General features: G+C 47.8%; 1 protein-coding gene across 1 annotated transcript in view; it reads left to right on the top strand.

The window, feature by feature from the left end:
- Positions 1-8,783: 8,783 nt before the first annotated feature.
- The window catches only part of GRM3 (glutamate metabotropic receptor 3), a 231,749-nt gene continuing 221,596 nt past the window's right edge, over positions 8,784-18,936 (top strand). The window contains exon 1 of the mRNA XM_067468900.1: positions 8,784-9,399. The gene's annotated coding sequence lies outside the window, so the exon portion shown is untranslated. The remainder of the gene's footprint in view (positions 9,400-18,936) is intronic.

The following is an 18,936-nucleotide window of genomic DNA, read 5'->3' as shown; positions in this document are numbered from 1 at the left end:
TATCTGATTTGATAATCTGGATTATATGGCAGTGTAAAGGGGGACTGGGATCATTTTAAACATTGTGTGAGCAATGTACATTCAATTTCAACAAATCATTCTCGATCTCATTTGACTTAAGGCTTATTTCAAGATGAACCAGAGACCTTTGAATGCAAAAAAAAATGTTGCTGACTATAATTAATATATTTAAACAAGTCTATATGTACTAATAGGAGCCCCCGGTGGCGCAGTGGGTTAAAGCACTGAGCTGCTGAGCTTGTTGATCGAAAGGTCGCAGGTTCGATTCCGGGGAGCGGCGCGAGCTTCTGCTGTCAGCCCTAGCTTCTGCCAACCTAGCAGTTCGAAAACATGCAAATGTGAGTAGATCAATAGGTACCACTCTGGCGGGAAGGTAACGGCGCTCCATGCAGTCATGCCGGCCACATGACCTTGGAGGTGTCTACGGACAACGCTGGCTCTTGGGCTTAGAAATGGAGATGAGCACCACACCCCAGACATGACTGGACTTAATGTCAGCGGACTACCTTTACCTTTTTATATGTACTAATGATTTCTCCCTTTCAGGGTGAGAGGCAGATATTTCCTGTTCCAAAATATTCCAGGTTTTGCTTTTGTGTTTGCTTTTGCTTTTGCTCTAATGTCTGGAAATAATATAATCACAGTGATAGAATTCTTCTGTTCCTTTGTCTATAATGAAACTAATTTTTGAAAGCTCATCAGGGCTGGATCAGAACAAAAGCAACCTAGTTCTCACAGTGGCCAAGCTATATTTCCAAGAAGCCTTGAAGCAGCAATAACTATAACATCCCTGTTACCTCTTCAGCAATAAAAATTCAAAGCCATGCCGTTTTTAATCTTGAAGGGATATACTGCTGACTCTTCTACATATATGTGTAATTGTTGCCACACACTTCACTGTCTAAAACTAGTAGCTAGCACTGCTTCCTATATACAATAGCCTTTTGTTCCTCTTTTTATCTCTGCCTTTGTTCCTCTTTCTCCCTCTGCCTATTACACATTAAAGACCCCTGAAAAAAGAGAGCTCCTTGGTATGCTTTGCATGGTATTCTTTCAAACAATATGCATGCAAGTGAAACAAATGCCATACCTTTTTTTGCTGGTGTAGCAGAACTGCCCACATGTCTAACCCCAATTGTACAGCTGTTCTGCTTTTCTGATGTGCGCAAGTCCCTTGCCGTCAGTCTCTAAGAACAATGCTATCAACTTTTGGATTAACCTTTCTTTTATATATACAGAGTGTCCCAAAAGTCTCCATACTTAGGAAAAAAATAACAAAGTCATATTATATTAATATTTTATATAGGAAATATAAAACATATTGGGTTGTTGTAGGTTTTTTCGGGCTATATAGCCATGGTCTAGAGGCATTCTCTCCTGATGTTTTGCCTGCGTCTATGGCAAGCATCCTCAGAGGTAGTGAGGTCTGTTGGAACTAGGAAAAAGGGTTTATATATCTGTGGAATGACCAGGGTGGGACAAAGGACTCTTGTCTGCTGGCGCTAGGTGTGAATGTTTCAACTGACCACCTTAATTAGCATATAATGGCCTGACAGTGCCTAGAGCAATCTTTTGTTGCAGGCCCGTAGCCAGGATTTTGATTCCAGGGGTGGGGGGCTGAGTTTGTTTCGGGGGGGCTTAGTCTGAGTGAAAGAGGGTCTACGCTAGCAAACCTTTTGTATCGTTACCCCAATACCCCCATGCATATGGGATATATTGAGTATGGTGATCAGATCATGATATGAATAAACATAGCAGTTTAAATAATGCACCAGTAAGGTCTTTTCGGGAACCACCATGAGAATTTGGGGGAGGGGGCTAAAGCCCCTCAAGCCTCCCCCCCCCCCCCCAGCTACATGCCTGTTTTGTTGAGAGGTGATTAGATGTCCTTGTTTGTTTCCTCTCTGTTGTTGTGCTGTTGTAATTTTAGAGTTTTTTTAATACTGTTCTACATAGGGACCACCAAACGCAGCGGCCAAACACGAATCAATTTATTTATTTTATTTATGGTACTTTTACCCCGCCCTTCTCAACCCCCGGAGGGGGACTCGGGGCGGCTTACAAAAAAGGCAGAATTCGATGCCTATACAAAATTACACATAATATACAAAAATATACAAAAGAACAAATATACAAAAATGTAATTAAAACGATTATCACAATTAAAACATCAACAACCGGTACATAAGACATTATATAAAACATCATATAAAAACATCATATAAAAGTCATTCTTATAATCAGCGTTTCGTTTCCAGAGTTCCACATGTCCAATTCGTTAGTCATTTCCTAGCCATCAATGAAGTTCTTTCTTTATTTGCCCACTTGTCCAAATGCCTGGTCCCAGATCCATGTTTTTAGTTTTTTCCTGAAAGAAAGGAGCGAAGTTGCAGATCTGATTTCCCCGGGGAGTGAATTCCACAGGCAGGGGGCCACCACCGAGAAGCCCCTGCTTCTCGTCCCCGCCAATCTCACCTGTGATAGAGGTGGGGTCAAGAGCAGTACCTCCCCAGAAGATCTCAGGCTCCGGGGTGGGACGTAGAGGGAGATCCGTTCAGACAGATACACTGGGCCGGAACCGTATAGGGTTTTATAGGTCAAAACCAGCACCTTGAATTATGCTTGGAACTGGATCAGCAGCCAGTGGAGCTGACACAACAGGGGGGTGGAACATGAAAGGCACTGCAGACTTCTTCAACCAGAGAAATCAGCCATAGCAGAGCACCTGAGGAACCAACCTGGACACAGCATATTATCTGAGAACACAGAAGTGCTGGACCATTCTCACAACCACCATGTCAGACTACACAGAGAAGCCATTGAAATCCACAAGCATGTGGACGATTTCAACAAAAAGGAGGAGACCATGAAGATGAACAAAATCTGGCTACCAGTATTAAAAACACTCTAAAATTACAACAGCACAACAACAGAGAGGAAACAAACAAGGACATCTAATGACATCTCAACAAAAGTTTGCTCTAGGCACTGTCAGGCCATTATATGCCAATCAAGGTGGTCAGTCGAAACATTCACACCTAGCTCCAGCAGACAAGAGTCCTTTGTCTCACCCTGTTCATTCCACAGATATATAAACCCTTTTTCCTAGTTCCAACAGACCTCACTACCTCTGAGGATGCTTGCCATAGATGCAGGCGAAACGTCAGGAGAGAATGCCTCTAGACCATGGCCATATAGCCCGAAAAAACTTACAACAACCCAGTGATTCCAGCCATGAAAGCCTTCGACAATACATAAAACATATTCAACACATACAGGATATTTTGTAAATATTTTGTTAAAAGGAATATGGATGGACATTCAGCTATAATTGGTATGGAGACTTGTGGGACATCCTGTGATCTATGCAGTACCGAATTGTTTTAGATATTTTGATCACAGCCAAACTTGGATCTCTACTCTCACTGGAAACACTAGGCAGCTGGAATTGGAAAACTACTCTCAAGCATCTAAATTATAGATGCTTACTGTACCTACTTATTTCTCATGCCAGTAAGGTAATGCTCAAGATCTTGCAAAGTAGACTCCAACACTACATGGAGCGAAAGTTGCCAGATGTACAAACTGGGTTTAGAAAAGGCAGAGGAACGAGAGACCAAATTGCCAATATCTGCTGGATAATGGAGAAGGGCTGGGAGTTTCAGAAAATGTCTATTTCTGCTTTATTGACTATTCTAAAGCCTTTGACTGTGTGTATCATAATAAATTGTGGCAAGTTCTTGGTGGGATGGGCATCCCAAGCCACCTTGTCTCTCTCCTGAGGAATCTGTATAAGGACCAAGTAGCAACAGTAAGAACTGACCACAGAACAACTGACTTGTTAAAGACTGGGAAAGGAGTACGGCAGGGCTGTATACTCTCACCTGACCTATTCAACTATGCAGAACACATCATGTGACATGTGGGGCTTGATGAATCCAAGGCTGGAGTTAAAATTGCTGGAAGAAACATTAACAACCTTCGATATGCCACTTTGATAGCTGAAAGCGAGGAGGAGCTGAGGAGCCTTATAACCAAGGTCAAAGAAGAAAGTGCAAAAGCTGGGTTGCAGTTAAACAAAAAAACCAAGTTTATGGCAACCAAACTTTTTGATTACTGGCAAATAGAGGGAGAAAATGTGGGGGCAGTGACAGACTTTGTATTTCGAAGCAAAAAGATTACTGCAGACACAGACTGCAGCCAGGAAATTAGAAGATGTTTGTGACGGCGCAAGTGGCGCCACCTATGTATAGAACTGTTATTTGCAAGATTTAAGCTGTTGTATCATGCTTAATCCTGCCCCTTTTACCCTGCTTATGGAGGCCCCGGTGGTGCAGTGGGTTAAACCCCTGTGCCAGCAGGACTGAAGACCAACAGGTCGCAGGTTCAAATCCGGGGAGAGGCGGATGAGTTCCCTCTATCAGCTCCAGCTCCTCATGCGGGGACATGAGAGAAGCCTCCCACAAGGATGATAAAAACATCAAATCATCCAGGCATCCCCTGGGCAACGTCCTTGCAGACGGCCAATTCTCTCACACCAGAAGTGACTTGCAGTTTCTCAAGTTGCTCCCGACATGACAAAAAAAACCCTGCTTATGTATAGTTGTATGGATTGGTTACTTATAGCTGTCAATCAGTACTGTTTGGTTCCACCTCTTCCTGCAGGAGGGGAGTGCTTCCTTTATTTTCATTCTGCCATCAGAGTTGCTACCATATGGATGTGAGTAAGAGACTTGACTCTAAAAGACCCTGATTTAAGTTACCTCTTAGCATTAACTCTGAGGTTTTTTACCCTTGGGGCTCATGCTTTATGTCCAGATTGTCCTGGACAACATTGAGGAGACCCAGGCGCCTTCAAGGCAGTTCTTTTGGCACCAAAGGAAGATCCTGAGTCTTCAAAACATAGGCCATCTGAGCTTCTCAGCTTCAAACCCCTTGGACCCAGGACTAATTAAGACTGTAACATATATTTTCCTTCACCCCTCTGAAGTTTTCCAGCTCATTGCTTTAAATAAATGATTTTGTGATAAATAAAACTTATTTTGAGTTATTTACAACATTTTGGGTTCTTGAAAGTTCCAGTTTCCTATAGGAGGGCAAGAAGCAATCCCCTGGGGGAAATATGCCACGTCCATCCCTCCTTTATTGAGAATAATAGCGCCCAGGCGCGACGGCACAATGTTTACTTCTTGGGAGGAGAGCAATGACCAATCGCGATAAAATAGTGAAGAGTAGAGACATCACACTGACATTAAAGACCTACATAGTTAAAACAATTGTATTCCCCATAGTAATCTATGGATGTGATAGCTGGACTATAAGGAAAGCTGAGCGAAGAAAGAGACACTTTTGAACTGTGGTTCTGGAGGAAAATTCTGAGAGTGTCTTGAACCACAAGAAGATCAAACCAGTCCATACTCCAGGAAATAAAGCCTTCCTGCTCACTGAAGGAAAGGATATTAGAGGCAAAAATGAAGTACTTTGGCCACATAATGAGAAGACAGGAAACCTTGGAGAACTCAATGATGCTGTGGAAAATGGAAGGAAAAAGGAAGAGGGGCCGACCAAGGGCAAGATGGATGGATGGTATCCTTGAAGTGACTGGCTGGACTCTGAAGGAGCTGCGGGTGGCCACAGCCAACAGGAAGCTCTAGTATGGGTCAGTCCATGAGGTCACGAAGAGTCAGAAGCGACCAAACAAATAAATAACACACTGTACCTACTTATATTTATACTCTCATTATAGGTACTTTTTATTATTTCCACTATTTGGAATATATTACCTATTTTTTCAGTAAAAGGTATTTTAAGAAATAAAATGAGCAACAATAATAAATTTAACATATTATCTTCTGTCCCATTACTCTTTGAATGCCTTTTGATTATCTGCTTTTTAAAAAAAAAAAAAAGAGTAAACAAAGCATGGCAACATCTATTACTATTCCCAAATGGAGAAGATTCATTGGTTGACTTGCCATCGAGCAATTGAATCAGTGGGTCTGATTCCCTAGAACTAACAAGATTCTAGCTCAAGTGACTAAACTCCTACGCTTTATTTACAATGTGTTTAAAGATGTCAAAAATCCACAATGAGAAATAATCAAAAACACTGATTCTTAAATTGTGGGTCCCGACCACAAATTGGCTCTTTTTGGGAGTAACAAATAACTTGGCAACAGTAGAAAGTTTCTTCATGTCACCTAGACATTTATACCAATCGATTAGCAGCAGCGTGCAGTTTTACTGTGGACGCTGCAGAAATTGTACAGAAAATCAGCCTATTTAGCAAGTCTGTTTTTACCAAACTGTTACTACTAAATTGTTTTTAACTGTTGCTTTCCACTTTTAAAACTTGACTAAGTGTGGGATAGTTAGTCACCTTGAGTCCCCACGGGAAGAAAGGCAAGTTATAAATAAATAAAGTTAATGATGATGATGATGATGATGATGAGATAGATAAATAGGGAGGCAGGCAGGCAGGCTCTACAATTGGAAGACAATCATATTCGGCCACAAGTGATAGCCTATGATGATGTTATAGATAGAGATAGATAGGCAGACAGACGGAAAGATTGGGAAATAATCATACCTGGTCACAAGTGATAGTTTATGTTGATGAGCTAGCTATCTAGCTAGCAAGACAGACAGGCATACAGATAGAAAGACAATCATACACAGTCTATGATGAAGAGATAGATAGATAGATAGATAGATAGATAGATAGATAGATAGACAGATAGACAGATAGATAGACAGATAGACAGACAATCATAGGGCAGATGTCTTAACTGTGTCTGGTTGTGATCCCCAGGTTGTGCCAGTCAACTTACATATGATATTGTTTCTAGCATCCACGTTTTGCTTGATATTCAGGCAGTACTTCTTGTAGGTCAGGGCACAGTCCAGAGTGACTCCCAGGTATTTGGGTGCACCTCAATGCTCCAGTGGGATTCCTTCCCAGGTGATCCTCAGAGCTCGGGATGCTTGTCTGTCCTTAAGGTGAAAAGCACATGTCTGTGTTTTAGATGGATTAGGGATCCGTTGGTTTTCCCTGTAATAGGCAGTAAGAGCACCTAGAGCTTCGGAGAGCTTCTGTTCAACCATCTCAAAGCTCCCTGCTTGAGCAGTAATGGCATGATCATCAGCATAGATGAAGCTCTCTGTCCCTTCTGGCAGTGGCTGGTCATTTGTGTAGATGTTGTACATGGATGGGGCAAGCACGCTCCCCTGAGGCAGGCCGTTCTTCTGTTTCCGCCATCTGCTTCTCTGGCCCTGGAACTCAACAAAGAAGCTCCTGTTTTGTAGCAGGTTTCCGCCTGACCCCCAGGTTTTAACAGTAAGCCACAGAGGAGAGAAGGCATCAGAGGGCACTAGATTCAAAAGCCACCGGCAGGCCCATAGCCAGGATTTCGATTCGGGGGGGGGGGGAGGGAGGGCTGAGTTTGTTTCGGATGGGGTCTGAGTCTGAGTGAAAGAGGATCTACCCTAGTGAATCTTTTGTATCGTTACTCCAATACCCCCATGCATATGGGATATATTGAGCATAGTAATCAGATCATGATATGAATAAAAATAGTTTAAATAATGTACCAGTAAGGCCTTCTCGCGGACCACCATGAGAATTTCGGGGGGGGGGGGGGGTTGAAGCCTGTGCAGGATGTATTTTCATTCATTGGACCAAATTTGGCACCAATACGTGATATGCCCCAATTTGAAGACTGGTGGCGTTGGCAGGGGATTGATGTTGTCATTTGGGAGTTGTAGTTGCTGGGATTTATAGTTTACCTACAATCACAGAGCATCATGTACTCCAACAATGGAATTGAGCCAATCTTGCCACACAGAAGTCCCATGACCAACAGAGGCAAGAAGAGGTTTTAACAGTAAGCCACAGGGGAGAGAAGGCATCCGAGGGCACTAGATTCAAAAGCCACCGGCAGGCCCGTAGCCAGGATTTCGATTTGGGAGGTGGGGCTGAGTTTGTTTTGGGGTGGAGGGCTGAGTCTGAGTGAAAGAGGGTCTACCCTAGCAAACCTTTTGTATCGTTACCCCAATACTCCCATGTATATGGGATATATTGAGTGTGGTGATCAGATCATGATATGAATAAACATAGCAGTTTAAATAATGCACCAGTAAGGCCTGGGTTAAAGCGCTGAGCTGTTGAGCTTGTTGATCGAAAGGTCGCAGGTTCGATTCCAGGGAGCGGCGTGAGCTTCCGCTGTCAGCCCTAGCTTCTGCCAACCTAGCAGTTTGAAAACATGCAAATGTGAGTAGATCAATAGGTACCGCTCCGGCGGGAAGGTAACGGCGCTCCATGCAGTCATGCTGGCCACATGACCTTGGAGGTGTCTACGGACAACGCTGGCTCTTTGGCTTAGAAATGGAGATGAGCACCACACCCCAGAGTCAGACATGACTGGACTTAATGTCAGGGGACTACCTTTACCTTTACCTAAGGCCTTTTTGCGAACCACCATGAGAATTTGGGGGGGGGGGCTGAAGCCCCTCAAGCCCCCCCCCCCCACATGCCTGCCACAGGGGAGAGAAGGCATCAGAGGGCACTAGATTCTTGGTTTGGTGTTTCCACCTGCCCAGGTGGACTTGGAGACATGCAAACCATAGGCATCCCGAGCGGGCTTTGGAGGGGCGTGCCTCCCATCTCCCTCTCGTCCAATCGGAGAGCCTCCCGAGGTGATTGACGAGGCGTTGCTAAGAGACAGCATGCTCTCCTTTTAGGAGGGGGGGGGGAGGTAAATAGATAGAAGGTAGATAGATAGACTCGACACTTGCTTGCCCCGGAGTTGATTGGAAAGAGTCGCGCTTGCACTGCAGCGCCTCTCCTTTTGCTTTCCTCCAGTGCAGCCCTTTTCCCCACGAGCCCTTGCCGATCCCCGGGCGTCCAGACCCAAACTTGGAAGCCAAAGGGCCGCCTAAAGCAGGTGCCAGGCAAGAGGTACCCAAATTGTGCAGGAAGGAAAGAGAGCTCAACCTAAATGCAGGGCTGCAGCACAGAGCATCATCGGGGGGAAACTAAACTTCTCCTGCTGGAGGATTGGTAGCCAGAGGAAGAGGAGGAGAGATTTGTAGCCAGAGGAGGGAGGGAGGGAGGGAAGAAAAGGGGGCGGTGGAGCTTAGCTTTGCCCCCCTTTCGCCCCGCCCGTGGATGCGCTGCCCCCGGGACCCCGTCCAGAGGGGCGGGGGGCCCGGAGGAGGAGGAGGAGGAGGAAAAAGGAGACGGAGAAGGAGAGAAAACTCTTCCCAAGGGGACCCGCGACGGACATTACCTTAGAGAGGGGCTGGCCAATCCCTTTGGGGGGGTCTTTCAAGCTTGGCAAGGATGCGGCGCGGAGCGGGAGCCTCGGAAGCCAAGGCACGGTAAGGCCACTTTTGGGGGACCCCAAGGTGTGTGTGTGTATATGTATTGGGGGGGTGTGATGTTTCACTGAGGGACAATGGCGACAGTTGGGCTGTGGACCCCTCTTATGGCAATCCATTGGACCCAGCAGGACCAACACCCACATTCACCCATTCAATTGGGTGAGTGTGATTTTCTCTTCCCCTCTCATCACTAATTTTGATGCCAAATTATTATTCCAGGCTCACCCAGTTTGTGCCTTTCTACACCTTGCAAATGGTTCTCATGAATATTTAATATGTTCATGGGCTGATTAGCATGAAGACACTTCTGCTGGGAAGTCTTGCAACTTCCAATCCAGGGACTGGCCAGTGACAAAGGAGTCACACCTGGGCATCTCTAGGGAAATCTCAAGGTCTATGGGACCCAGGGCTCTTCCACACAGTCATAGAATCATAGAATCAAAGAGTTGGAAGAGACCTCATGGGCCATCCAGTCCAACCCCCTGCCAAGAAGCAGGAATATTGCATTCAAATCACCCCCGACAGATGGCCATCCAGCCTCTGTTTCAAAGCTTCCAAGGAAGGAGCCTCCACCACACTCCGGGGCAGAGAGTTCCACTGCTGAACGGCTCTCACAGTCAGGAAGTTCTTCCTCATGTTCAGATGGAATCTCCTCTCTTGTAGTTTGAAGCCATTGTTCTGCGTCCAAGGAAGCAGAAAACAAGCTTGCTCCCTCCTCCCTGTCGCTTCCTCTCACATATTTATACATGGCTATCATATCTCCTCTCAGCCTTCTCTTCTTCAGGCTAAACATGCTCAGCTCCTTAAGCCGCTCCTCATAGGGCTTGTTCTCCAGACCCTTGATCATTTTAGTCGCCTTCCTCTGGATACATTCCAGCTTGTCAATATCGCTCTTGAATTGTGGTGCCCAGAATTGGACACAATATTCCAGGTGTGGTCTAACCAAGGTAGAATAGAGGGATAGCATTACTTCCCTAGATCTAGACACTACGCTCCTATTGATGCAGGTCAAAATCCCATTGGCTTTTTTTGCCATCACATCACATTGTTGGCTCATGTTTAACTTGTTGTCCATGAGGACTCCAAGATCTTTTTCAGTCATATAATCTGGGATAAGTAGATAATCAGGAATCTGATCCTGGGATATAGGGTAGTGTAGATCCAGCCTTTGGGTCCTTCCATACTGCCACATAACCCTGTGGACCCTTCCTGTGGCAACCCTTTGGACCCGGCAGGACCAACACTCACATTCACCCATTCCATTAGGCGAGCATGATTTTCTCTTCCCCTCTCATCACTACAGTAAATAAAAGACTCCCAATTTTGATGCCAAATTATTATTCCAGGCTCACCCAGTTTGTGCCTTTCTACACCTGGCAAAATGTTATCATGAATGGGTTGTTGTAGGTTTTTCTAGAGGCATGTTCTAGAGGCATTTTCTCCTGACGTTTTGCCTGCATCTATGGCAAGCATCCTCAGAGGTAGTGAGGACTGTTGGAAGTAGAAAAATGGGTTTATATATCTGTGGAATGGCCAGGGTGGGACAAAGGACTCTTGTCTGCTGAAGCTAGGTGTGAATGTTTCAACTGACCACCTTGATTAGCATTTAATGGCTTGGAACTGCCTGGGGGAAAGTTTTGTTGAGAGGTAATTCGATGTGCCTGATTGTTTACTCTCTGTTGTTTTGCTGTTGTAATCATGAATATTTAATATATTCACGGGCTGATTAGCATGAAGGCACTTTTGCTGGGAAGTCTTGCAACTTCCAGTCCAGGGACTGGCCAGTGACAAAGGAGTCACACCTTGGCATCTCAAGGGAAATGGGACTCCTGCACTAAAGTCTATGGGACCCAGGGCTCTTCCACACAGCCATATAATCTGGGATAAGAAGATAATCTGGGATCCGATCCTGGGATATAGGGTAGTGTAGATCCATGTATTGTCGAAGGCTTTCATGGCCGGAATCACTGGGTTGTTGTAGGTTTTTTCGGGCTGTATGGCCATGGTCTAGAGGCATTCTCTCCTGACGTTTCGCCTGCATCTATGGCAAGCATTCTCAGAGGTAAATGGGGCTACAAAGTGGAATCCACAACATGTGAGTGTGGAGAAGAGCAAACCACTGACCACCTGCTGCAATGCACCCTGAGCCCTTCCACATGCACAATGGAGGACCTTCTTGCAGCAACACCAGAAGCACTCCAAGTGGCCAGATACTGGTCAAAGGACACTTAACCAACTACCAAACTCACAAGTTTTGTATCTTTCTGTTTGTTTGCTTTGTTCTGTTAGAAACGTAATATAATGGACTGGTTGCTCTGACACGACAAATCCTCAGAGGTAGTGAGGTCTGTTGGAACTAGTAAAAAGCGTTTATATATCTGTGGAATGACCAGGGTGAGATAAAGGACTTTTGTCTGCTGGAGCTAGGTGTGAATGTTTCAACTGACCACCTTGATTAGCTGTCAGGATCCGCTGGATCTTAGAAAGGAAACTCGCACTCACAAGTTGGTACTCGGATTTGGAGTTTATTTCGGTCCATACAGAGCAAAGCAAAGCGAGAACTGAAGTTTCCCGCCCAAAGGTCCCAGATCTCCCCTCCTGACTTCGCCTCCTCCTTCTCCCCCTTCCCTTATCACAGTTTAGTCTAAAATCCCTTTTCCCACAGCTTCAAAGCCAAACCTATGCCCAGATGTCCCGTCATAAACTCATCCATCATGACTACTCCCTCTAGTGTCAGGAAGAAGGCTTCGTGGAATCTCAAACATGAAGGCACATCCTGACATATCTCCCCCCCTCGGAAGATGGGCCCCATCTGAAAAAGAAAGAAAAACATAGAATGAGACAGCAATTTTAAGGCTTGGGTTTTAGAGGAAAAGCAGAGTGGAACCTTTTCACGAGGCGGGGGGCCTTGACGTGTTCCTGTAACACCCATTCGGGATGGATGGCCTTAGAGGACCACTGGACTAAATAATAAAGTTTTCCCCGAGTCTTTTTTGAGTCCAAAATGTCTTTGATCTCAAAGTGAGTGTGGGCCCCCACCATGATGGGGACCGGTTGGGAGTCGGCTTCAGACCATTTAGGGGAGGCAGTTGCAGCCTTGAGCAAGCTCACGTGGAACACCGGGTGGACCCTCTTCCACGTGTGGGGCAATTCCAACCGGACCGCGACAGGGTTAACCACGGCCTGTACAGGGAAGGGCCCGATGAACAGAGCTGACAATTTACGTGAAGGCTGAGTGGATCTCAGATATCTGGTGGACAAGTAGACCAGGTCACCTACTTTAAACTGGGGCTGAGGGGACCTCTTCTTGTCGGCGAACTTTTTGTAATCCATTTTTGCCCTGTCTAGAGTCTCTTTGATCATTGGCCAGGCCGCTGCGATGGATTCTCCCCACTTATTGGGGGTCTCTCCCGGGTCGGGGGGCGTTAAGCCAGGAAAGGGAGGAAAGTCTCTACCCCCTACGACTTTGAAGGGTGAAGCACCTGTGGATGCATGTTCGCTATTGTTATAGCTATACTCAGCAAAGTCTAAAAGGGTAGCCCAATTGTCCTGCTGATAGGTGGAATAACACCTTAGGAACTGTTGCAATGTCTTTTGGACCCTCTCGGTGGCTCCATCGGTCTCAGGGTGGAAGGCCGTGCTGAGTGCCCGCTCTGTCCCCAACATAGACAGAAAGGACTTCCAGAATTTGGAGGTGAATTGTGTGCCTCTGTCACTTATAATCCTGCTGGGGCAGCCGTGCAGCCGGAACACATGATGGAGGAACAGCTTAGCCAATTCAGGGGCTGAAGGGAGTCGTTTTAAGGCCACAAAGTGGGCTTGCTTAGAGAACAAGTCAATCACAGTCCATATGGTATTGTAACCCTGGCTATCAGGCAGTTCCACTACAAAGTCCATGGCAATCTCCGACCAGGGTTGTGAGGGGTTGGCTACTGGTTGTAACAACCCCGTGGGCTTTCCTATTTTTTGCTTGTTTCTGGCGCATGTTGGGCATTCTTGGGTATAATCTTTTATATCTCTGCGCATATTGGGCCACCAGAATTGGCGGGCTAAGAGCTTGAGAGTCTTAGTGAACCCGAAATGACCTGCCAGCAGCGAATCATGGCCCCTTTTCATTATGTCCTTTCGCATGGAGGCCGGTACGTAATATTTGGACCCATAAGTCCACAGCCCCCCCTCCTGGGCCAGCTCCTCTTTGTGGTTTTGCAGCCACTCATCCTTTTCGGCTGCCTCTTTTAACCCCTGTAGCACCGCTGCTGGCTGGCCGAGAGGCGAGGGCTTGTCCCGGAGACTGGCCCGTGTCTGTACTATCAGTCCCAACTGTTGTTTGTCAAAGAGCGTCCCTGACTCAGTGGGGGATGAGTAGTCCGCCTCAGGCATACGTGAGAGTGCGTCCGCGACTTGGTTTGTCCTTCCTGGGACGAACTTAAGGCGAAAATTGAACCGCTGGAAGAACTGGACCCAACGGAGATGTTTGGCGTTAAGTCTCTGTGGGGTCTGCAGGGCCTGCAGGTTTTTGTGGTCCGTCCACACCTCAAAAGGGGTCTGGGTGCCCTCAAGGAAGTGTCTCCAGTGAGCCAGGGCCGCCCGCACTGCAAAAGACTCTTTTTCCCAGACATGCCAACGTTTTTCAGTTTCAGAGAATTTTTTTGACAGATAAGCGCATGGCTTGAGCTGGCCTGTCTCGTCGGCTTGTAACAGCACTGCCCCGTAGGCTGCCTCTGAAGCGTCACATTGCACCACAAATGGCTTGGAGGGCTGGACATGCGTTAAAACGGGCTGGCTTGTGAACTTAGCTTTTAGGACCTCAAAAGCCCTTTGGCACTCAGGGGTCCATTCCAGCCTTGCCCCTGGGGTCCTTGCCTTTTTAGTTTCTCCCTTCCCCTTTGTCTTCAATAACTCAGTGAGGGGCAGCGCCACCTCGGCAAAGTCTTTGATGAATTGGCGGTAAAAGTTTGCAAACCCCAGAAACCCCTGTAGCTGTTTCCGGGTACGGGGAGGTTCCCAGGCTAACACATCCTGTACCTTAGCTGGGTCCATGGCCAGCCCCTCTGTGGATATTCGGAACCCCAAATAAGTGAGTTCGGTGCTATGGAACTCACACTTCGAAAGCTTAGCATAAAGCTGGTTCTCTCTCAGGATTTGGAGCACCTTCTGTGTGGTTTTTATATGTTGGTCTATTGTGTCTGAATATATCAACAGGTCATCAAGATAAACCATAAGGCCGTCATATAACATCTCTCGGAAGATGTCGTTTATGAATTGTTGGAACACCTTTGGAGCTCCCTTTAGGCCAAAAGGCATTACGGCCCATTGGTACTGCCCATAACAGGTGTTGAACGCCGTTTTCCAGCAGTCCTCTTCCCTCACCCTCAGGCGGTAAAAAGCTTCTCTAATGTCCAATTTTGTGAAGATCTTGGCCTTGCCCAATTGGCCCAAAATCTCTGACATGAGTGGGAGGGGGTACTGATTGGTGGTGCATATGGCATTTAGGCCCCTATAGTCTACGCACAGCCTCAGCGACCCGTCAGCTTTAGGCCTAAAGAGTACTGGGGCTGCCACCGGTGACGTGGAAGGTACTATGAACCCCCTCTCCAGGTTCTTGTCCAAGAATTCTCTCAAGGCTTTTCTCTCTGGCTCCGACATAGCATAAAGCTTGGGGCTGGGCAGCTTAACGTTCGGCTCAAATTCTAATGCACAGTCCGTCCTTCTATGCGGGGGCAACTGGTCACATTCGGTTTCGCTAAAGACATCTGCCCACTCCCGATAAACCTCTGGGATGTCGACTTCTGAGCCCTCCGGAGTCGCCTCTGCCTGTGCTCCCTGTAACTGACTGGGGAGAGGGGGGCCTTGTGGCTGGCTGTGTCCCTCTGGCTTGTACTCCCCATCTGCGAAGGAAAGCACCCCCTCCGCCCAGTTAATCTGAGGGTTTTGCCATCTCAGCCATGGGATCCCCAAAATGACTGGCTGGTGGGCCATGGGGGATATTACAAATTGCAAAGTCTCTTTGTGAGTTCCCATTTCTAAATGAAGGTAGCCAGTTTTTTCCCTTACGGGACCCCCATGAGCTGCTGTCCCATCCAGTTGGGAAAAAACCACGGGGGTCTTTAGTGCCAGGGGTTTGACTCCCAGTTTGGCGGCCAGGGAGGGGGTGATTAGGCACCTGGTGCACCCGCAGTCCAGCATTGCCACAGTTTCTATCTTCAGTCCCGTGTCGGGGTTGGTCAGGGTCACAGTCATTTTAAGCACATCATAATTCAACTTTTTCAACTCACCGCCTGTCGCCTCCACGATCTTCCTGCCGGCGGTTCTCAAGGAAGATCTTGTCCGTTTCCCGCCGAGTAGAAGTCTCGGTCTGCCCCCTCCGGCTCCGTCTCATCCTCTGCGGGGAGTTGATACGGGGCCAGCGCGGTCTCCACAGCCGTGGAGGCTTTGCCCTTTGCTGGTTTGGGCCCTAGTGCTGGCTTCGGGGGAGGGGGCGTCTTGTCCGGCCTGGGAGCGTTGGAAGGAGTGCGCCCTCTCGGGCATTCTGCTGCTCTATGCCCTTCTTGGCCGCACGCGAAGCAGGGGCCCCTCCTCCCTCTCCTCTCTCGGCTAGCCGACCTTCCTCTGGGCGAGGGGCGTCGCGCCCCCCCCTGCGGGCCTGCTGCGGGGTGTCGAGTTCGGCCTCTCTCTCTCGCCCTACGCGGCATCTGCTCCTGGTCGCACTCGACCCTCCCGGCCAACACAATCCATTCTTCGAGCGTGGGCGGGTTACTCCGGTGTAAAGACCACTCTAACACATCGGGGCGCAAACCCGCTCGGAAGTATTCGAGCTTGGTGGCATCCGACCAGTCTCTAATCCGGCCCGCGATGGCTTTGAATTCCAGGGCATATTCAGAAACAGTCTTATTACCCTGAGTTATCCTCTTGAGCTGACCCTTTGCCTTCTCTTCTGCCAAAGGGTCCTGGAATCTCTCCCGCAGCGCCCTCAGGAAGTCGTCCAACCTCCTCAACTCCGGCGCCCGGGTGTCGTACATTTGCATGAGCCAATCGGCCGCTGCTTCCTTCAAGTTGGCCCCCACTGCGTGGATCATGGCCCCCTCTGAGGGGAAGGAATCCCCGTAATCTTCCATATAATGCCTCACGTTGGTGATGAAATAGGAGAGCTGCTTGGGGTCCCCGTTGAACTTCACACGTAGCTCTCCTCTTCCAGGGCCCCCTTGGAGATGGCTTCTCCCTCCCCATCCTGATGTGAATGTGGAGGTCCCGGGCGGGGGGTGCGAGGGTTCCCCTTCCGTGGCAAACGCCACTCTCCCCGAGGGCCGGTATCCCCGTCCCATACCTTGCGAGAGGGAGCGTCGCGACTCTCTCTCCTCCAGCGTGGCTCTCCAAGATGCTGCCACCTCTCTTCTCATTTCCTCCAGTTGGAATGAGAAAGTCTGTAACATCCTCTCCATCGCGTCCACCTTTTCCCCAAGGTGCTGCGCGGGAGGGCCCTGGGCGCCGCCGAGGGGCGAGGGTTCTGTGTGGGGCTCCCTCGGCCCCAACATGGGCAACTTGCGCCGCACAGTTATATCCTTTTGCGGAGGCCTCTGCGTGGATGTCAGGGGGGCTCCCCAGGTCCCAGACGCCGCCGCGGGGATCCCTCCTCCCTCTTCCAGGTCTCCGGCTTGGGGAACTCCCTCGTCCCCGAACTCCTCGTCTTCCAGCCCCGGGGAGGGGGAAAGGCCGATGCTCTCTCCAGCTCCCATCGGGATTTCCTCTTCTTGGTACATACTCCTCTCCCGGATGGCTGTGGACCTCACGGTGAGAGCAGGAAGTTGTGAGTTCTCGCTTTATGTCAGGATCCGCTGGATCTTAGAAAGGAAACTCGCACTCACAAGTTGGTACTCGGATTTGGAGTTTATTTCGGTCCATACAGAGCAAAGCAAAGCGAGAACTGAAGTTTCCCGCCCAAAGGTCCCAGATCTCCCCTCCTGACTTCGCCTCCTCCTTCTCCCCCTTCCCTTATCACAGTTTAGTCTAAAATCCCTTTTCCCACAGCTTCAAAGCCAAACCTATGCCCAGATGTCCCGTCATAAACTCATCCATCATGACTACTCCCTCTAGTGTCAGGAAGAAGGCTTCGTGGAATCTCAAACATGAAGGCACATCCTGACATTAGCATACAATGGGCTGACTGTGCCTGGAGCAAACTTTTGTTGAGAGGTAATTAGATGTCCCTGCCTGCTTCCTCTCTGTTGTTGTGCTGTTGCAATTTGTCCACATGCTTGAGTAAGAGAGTCAAGACGAAGATCCACCCAGAGCAAAAGTGTTCTTACCATACATCAAGGGAACCACTGACCGCTTAGGGAAGCTGATGAGAAAACACAACATACAAACTATCTACAGACCCACCAAGAAAATCCAACAAATGCTATGTTCAGCAAAGGACAAGAGGGATCCTCTCACTTCTGCAGGAGTCTACCATATACCATGCAGCTGTGGACAAGTCAACACAGGGACCACCAAACGCAGCATTGCCCAAACATGAATCAAAGAACATGAAAGGCACTGCAGACTACTTCAGCCAGAGAAATCAGCCATAGCAGAGCACCTGATGAACCAACCTGGACACAGCATTTTATTTGAGAACACAGAAATGCTGGACCACTCTCACAACCACCATGTCAGACTACACAGAGAAGCCATTGAAATCCACAAGCATGTGGACAATTTCAACAGAAAGGAGGAAAGCATGAAAATGAACAAAATCTGGCTACCAGTATTTAAAAAAAACCTCTAAAATTGCACCAGGACAACAACAGAGAGGAAGCAGGCAGGGACATCTAATTACCTCTCAACAAAAGTTTGCTCCAGGCACAGTCAGCCCATTGTATGCTAATCAAGGTGGTCAGTTGAAACATTCACACCTAGCTCCAGCAGACAAAAGTCCTTTGTTCCACCCTGGTCATTTCACAGATATATAAAACCTTTTTCCTAGGTCCAACAGACCTCACTACCTCTGAGGATGCTTGCCATAGATGCAGGCGAAATGTCAGGAGAGAATGCCTCTAGACCATGGCCATACAGCCCGAAAAAACCTACAACAACCCACTGTAGATCCAGCCTTTGGGTCCTTCCATACTGCCACATAACCTTGTGGACCCTTCCTGTGGCAACCCTTTTGGACCTGGCAGGACCAACACCCACATTCACCCATTTCATTAGGCGAGCATGATTTTCTCTTCCCCTCTCATCACTAAATAAAAAACTCCCAAATTTTGATGCCAAATTATTATTCCAGGCTCACCCAGTTTGTGCCTTTCTACACCTTGCAAATTGTTATAAATGAATATTTAATATATTCATGGACAGATTAGTGTGAATATACTTCTGCTGGGAAGTCTTGCAACTTCCAATCCAGGGACTGGCCAGTGACAAAGAAGTCATACCTTGGCATCCCAAGGGAAATGCGACTCCTGCACTAAAGTCTATGGGACCCAGGGCTCTTCCACACAGCCATATAATCTGGGATAAGAAGATAATCTGGGATCAGATCCTGGGATATAA

The sequence above is a fragment of the Anolis sagrei genome, chromosome 5, assembly GCF_037176765.1.
Source record: "Anolis sagrei isolate rAnoSag1 chromosome 5, rAnoSag1.mat, whole genome shotgun sequence".
NCBI lineage: Eukaryota > Metazoa > Chordata > Lepidosauria > Squamata > Dactyloidae > Anolis > Anolis sagrei.
Note: the sequence above shows the minus strand (reverse complement) of the source record. Positions and strands in the feature narration are given on the sequence as shown.